This window comes from Pezoporus wallicus, unplaced genomic scaffold (assembly GCF_028554395.1).
Source record: "Pezoporus wallicus isolate ANWC-B61680 ecotype Strahan unplaced genomic scaffold, APGP_CSIRO_Pwel_v1 contig_5352, whole genome shotgun sequence".
NCBI lineage: Eukaryota > Metazoa > Chordata > Aves > Psittaciformes > Psittacidae > Pezoporus > Pezoporus wallicus.
In genome coordinates this window covers 328,160-334,094 of record NW_026639660.1, presented here as the reverse complement: position 1 = coordinate 334,094, position 5,935 = coordinate 328,160, and the positions used below count along the sequence as shown (strand labels likewise).

The window sequence follows — 5,935 nt, the reverse complement described above, 5'->3', positions numbered from 1 at the left end:
GCTGAATAAGCACTTCCTTTCCTCTTCATTTCTCCCTAGGATACACACAGCACTGCTTTTCCTCAAGAGTCTTTGAAGTAAGGCAAAGTACAGTTTTTCTCCCATGCAGAGGAAATATCAGAATCAAATAGAGATTTTTCTAATCTGAATAATACGTTTTAGATGTAAATTAAATAATATGACATCACGATGTTGACACAGGCGACAAAAGAATGTATTAACTCCTGAGCTCTGGTTATTCATTGTAGATTTTAATTTACAGAACCACCTGACCTATTGCATTTCACTCACCCTAAAAGAAACACAGGCAAATGTGTTTCATAATGTTCTTCATCTATTTACTGTGATTAGTCTGAGAACACATAAACTTTTGTGTCTCAGATAAAGAATTTAAAATCACCAAGACAAACCTTGGAAATGTTGTGGACAGTCCACAAAGCATTAACTTCTCACACTATTAAGTCTAGAATAAAAGTTATTATATTATTTCACAGGAACTATCAAGCTTCACTGAGGAGAGGAGGACAAAAGACATTACTATTTGAACATGATGGATACTATTCAATCATGACTAATAAGTGATGCAGTAATTTTATGTTAGTACTGTCACCATTTAGAGTGGAAAAAATTCACTTTAAATAAAGTTGGCTATTTTCACATACCCAGATAATTTTCTTAAGGATATTGCACTAAATTTATGACTACCCTGAAAGCTGTGGGACTGTGGGCATACTAACTGCAAAAACAGCTGCCACAGAACATCTAGCCCATGATCACAAGAATATATGTAATATACCCAGCATTCCTAACACTCTAAAAGTACCGAGTACACTTTGAGCCACTTTACAGCTGAGAGGATGACCTCAGGATCAAAAAGAATTACTCACTTGAAAGAGGCATGTTCGAACGGCTGATACTTCAGAACATAACATGGTGGGAAGTCTCATTCGGGCTCTGTTATCTGCTGAAATAAATGAAGAGAACAGTCAGCTTTAGTCCTGTGTACTTGCAGACATGAACTGAGAGCTTGTTCTGCTAAGTAGTGCCACTGAAATAAACTGCCTGTAAAGAAAGTGTTGATCCAAAATCTACTGGCTCTCTCCTGGAAGTCTTTCCACCGACAATAAAAGACATCAGTTCAGGCCACAGTGTTATGCTATTAAGTAAAACTCATTAGAATCAAAATCTGATCCAAAATATATCAGCAAAGACAGGAATAATTGTAACCTCAACGGATTACACATTCATCTCTTCGTGGCTGAATCGTGTATTTCTGCTGGGAGTTTTGTAAACATTTATTTGGTTGGTATTTTTATTTTCTGTCAGCATTAACCAGTGTGTCACCTTATCTTTCATCTGCACGCTGGCATGAAAAACAAATAAATACATCTCCAAGCCTTCAAAAATTTCTACAATTTCCTTTAAAACAGAATCCTGCTTACAAATGAAGCATTTATTCCAGTGACCACCATTTAAGCTAGGGCTGGCAAAATTATGCTCCAATTAAATCAGCAGCCTGGGGTAAGTAATCTTTTTCTTGTTTGCCTGTGAGGTATTTGTTCCTTACATCTGGTTTTGGGCTGTATGAGACTATTAAGCTACTTGCTGGCAAAATATTTTGATGGTTGATCACACATTCTTCCTTAGTTTTGACTAGCTACACTACAGTAAGGTAATATTTCTTTACTCTCTGGTAACGATACTTCCATAACAGAGAACAAAGAAAATCTGCAAACAGACAGTGGTTACCAAATCATATACTGTAATTCCCCAAGTACCTCTGTGAAGACAAAGCGGTTTCCAAAAAACTTTCACTGACAGCCTGGCCACTTGATCAGCTCCCTCAGAAAACGGGAGTTCAAAAACATTTCTTCCAGCCACCTATGATGTTGCATTTAAGAAAAACACAGCAAAAAAAAGGCAGAAGCCTCAGCTGAAAACACAGGTCTGTTGTAACAAAGACTTACATGGCCTCATCTGCTCTGTGTGTGTTACACTGTAAAATGGCTAGAAGTACAGAAAAAATGAGAAAGTAATCTACAAGCTCATTAACGTGTTCTTCAAAAGATGCTGACCTATGCTCTCATCCATCTTTTTGATTGCAGCAAAGATAATTGCATAAAAAAAGAAACCATCAGGAACAAGAGGGGAAGCTCTATTTTTTTGTTCATATCCATCTTATGCTCCAGCACTTGAGCACATCCAGCACAGATCTACATGTTCCCCAAAGAGCTTGTAATTTATCTAATAAAAGGTGTGATTTTCATGATGTCAATGGAGTTGACTGGGGCAGTGCTCCATAAGAAGGCTCAGTGAAGTGAACATGCCTATTTGTACAGCAAGACAGTGCCCAGCAAGAGGCAAGGGAGGCTCAATATCCAGCATTGAGGCATTGCTTTTGGTCAACACCTTCCCCAGCCAACTCGACTGACTGGCATGAGAGTGTATTCTCAGGCTGACAGTTCTCTTTCAAAGCACTGGAGTTTTGCAGGCTATGTGGGTTGGGTTTTAGTTGTTTTTAAATCTCTTGAAATGGGAAAGATATCTAAGATTTAATGGGTTTAGCTGAACTGCATACCAGACAGTACAAATCATTCAAGAATGAATTCTGCTCAAAGGTGAAATAGATTGCAGTCAGTACAAAAGGCATAGGATGCCTGGGAGGCTCATTTGGCAACAATAGTGATGCATGGCATTGTTCAGTAAATACATCTTTTCAATTAAAATTTTTTCTACTGGAGGTTTATTTAAGTTACACCAAACAATTTAAAAATCTACAGCTCAGTGATGTGTCAGAGAACACACGTCCTGTTATTTGCAAGCCATTAAAATCACTGGTCCAGATGCTTCCTTCCATTTTCTGCCATTTAACATGAAGCAGAGTCACTGCAGCCAGGGGAATTATCCCACTTCTGTACTGGTGAAATTGAGATCAGGATTCAAATTATTATTTGTCATTAACAAAGAGGAGGAGGACCCATGCTCTTTCACAAGAATAAACAGTGACCAACACAGTGCTCTGTAACACATGTATTTTTATTTTAAATGATTTATCCATGGCTGAAGAGCTTGAAGAAAATTAAGCTTCATCAAAAATTCTATTCATGCCTTCCAAACTGGAATAAATAGTCTGTCATTTTACTTATGCAGCTCTTTCAATTCTGCACTTATGGAAGAGTAGTTTCCTGATTTGTTTCTTCCAGTGTGGGCTACTGATTGTGTGGTGCAGTTAAAGCCTCTTCATCTTGAAGAAAAGTTATTACTAATGAATTGTGGGATGCTGGAGCTACTGTTGGGTGTCCAGTAGCTTTAGCAGTTCATCAGACTGAAACTAGGAACACACAGCGGGTGGGACATCTGCCTGGAAAGCTACATTAGCTTCAAAGACACACACACAAATTATAATAATGACTCATTATAAACTCTTTGTGACCTAGAAGAGCACACATATCACAGCTTGCCATCTTGTTATCACCAAGAATGTGAAAATGCTGCCTAAAAATTAGTGAAAAGCATGCTCATGTAAACATCCATATTTATTGCCTCACTGAGACAATCGGCTCTGGTTCAGGCGCATTCTGCGAGGGATCAAGGCATACCAGGAGTGGTTCCTGAGCCAGGGAAACCCCAGGGGAGCCCTAAGAACCGCCAGGAGCTGGCAGCTCACACGAGAGCAGCTGTCAAGGTATGCACAGGGCCAGGAATATCAGTGGCCACTTATTTCCACAAAGGGCAGCCCTCAGGAGTGAGAGTGACAAGGAGCATTACAGAGTGGATACATAAGGCATAGTGCATCAGCTTGCGCAGATGGACACTGCTTTGAAGGAGAAACATCGCACTGGCCAAACGGAGAGACTTGAAGCCCACATGAGCCAGCAAGTGGGCACTATTCTGTGACCATCTGCACCGGCCAAGGGCGCTCTCCAGCCTGACCCAGCAGAATAGTGGGCACTCATCAGAGAGCAGAGGCTGCGGCTCCAGCTGAGGGGACTGCACCGTCCACCCCAGAGGTGGCTGATGCCTTCTCTCAGATGGGACAGCGCCAGGGAGAGGCTGCAGTGTAGACCTTGGGCTGCAGGAAGAGTCCAGACCTTCCTCCTGGGGCAGGGACAGGCAGCAGACCTGCCTGCAGAAGATGTGCCCACGTGGAGACCTCCTGCAGGGGTGGCTGGGCTGCAGGAGGCAGCAGGAAGGCTGTATAACATCAGGGAGAAGGAAATAGATAGCTCATCCCTGGCAGCGTTCAAGGCCAGGTTGGATGGGTCTCTGAGCAACCTGGTCTAGTGGAAGGTGTCCCTGGCTGTGGCAGGGGAGTTGGACATAGATGACCTTTAAGGTTCCTTCCAACACAAACCATTCTATGATTCTATAGGGAAGAAAGAAAGTGACCGTTAAACTATATCAAAGTAAAGACAAAACATACAACACTGACGAAAGAGAAAAATATCTTGGAACTACGCACATTGCTCTTTCCAAAACAGCAAAACAAAAGCAGCTCTTTTTTTAGAGTAAATATGCAAATGTGAATATCCATTTGCTTTTAAGGGAAGGGCAGTTACATAATATTCAGCGGTGATAGGAAAACTAGGGAGTTTTCACATAGAATCATAGAACCATATTTTTCTTCTTATATGACTAGGATTTTGCACCATCTAGGTTATCCTGTTATCCAGGTCCTTCTTACATGTTACATTAAGGTCTAAATTTAAGCCCATGTAACCTGTTTTGATTCGTCAGGACACTGGTGTATATGAACAAACATGAGCTTCAGGACAAAGGTAGTTATAGGATATTAAAAGAGCAAAATAGCGTGGACACTCATTTTTTGTAAATACTGCCTAGTAAATAAGTGAGGCAGGTAAAATAGCACTCTGACAATAGGCTTGCTATGGTTAACATTGTGGAAACACCTTTCAGCACCCTAGTAACGGTCTCTTACCAGTATGCAGTATAAACCACTGAAGGAAGCTGACAGCACCAAGGACCATCTACCAACCAGCAGCCTCCAGACACCACTGAGGACCATTCCTGTCACTCTGAAGAGCTGCCATGGCATTGTGGAGGTTTGGAGCTACCCAGGGCCACAGTGCTGGAGCCAGGACTCATCTTCACAGCCCCAGCCAGGGGCAGGGCAGCCAGGGGTCAACAGGCAGCCCCAGCCAACAGGCATCTCTCTGCAGCCCGGCCAGAACATGGCTTCTGCAGATGCACACTTAGGTATAGCTTCAGCTTATTCAAAGAAAACATGATTTGAGCCAGCAGAATTGACTAGAAACTGCGGACATCAAACCGCACTGAATCCAGGCCTTTAAGAGGAGGTGTATAAAACTCCTGCCAAGCACTACCCCACCACACTGACAACCCCCGTCATCTCCATAACTAGGAGGTAATTTAAACCCTTGTCTCTTCTCTCAGTTCTTTTTTTTTTTCTCTGGAAGTCAGAATAAAACCCAGACACTCGCATCTCCCTAGAAGAAAATTTTATTCTTATTTATGGAAACTTATTTCCTAGTTTATTCTACAGAGTCCAATCTTTATCTTCTCTCCCAAATAATACCTGGCATTTCTCCCAGCAGTCCATGATATTCATATATATACACGATCTAATTCAGACAACAGGAATCTATTTTCACCTTAATCTCACTGCATTCAACAGAAGGAGATAGTGTTTTTTTTTTATTGGCAGCTTGACTGACTTCTTCTACACACAGCAAGACTGACCAAAAGTGAGATCCTGAGGTAACAAAACTAGCAGTAAGTCACCACAGGTTGCTTATGTCCTGCGTCACGATATGTTCCTTATCACCCTTGCCTCTATCAGGTAGCCTAATGCCCACTACAGGGAACAATTAAAGTAATACTTTTTCTTGGGGAAAATATAAACTTAACTGAAACCTAAACAGTATGCTTTGCTCTTATGCAAATACATCTGGTA

At 41.4% G+C, this 5,935-nt stretch overlaps 1 long non-coding RNA gene across 1 annotated transcript; it reads left to right on the top strand.

Annotated features, from left to right (window-relative positions):
• The first annotated feature begins 1,401 nt into the window (after positions 1 to 1,401).
• LOC130602505 (uncharacterized) lies at positions 1,402 to 3,014 on the top strand. The gene is made up of 2 exons (XR_008972919.1): positions 1,402 to 1,521; positions 2,106 to 3,014. It is a non-coding gene; the product is annotated as an uncharacterized LOC130602505 (long non-coding RNA).
• Positions 3,015 to 5,935: the final 2,921 nt, after the last annotated feature.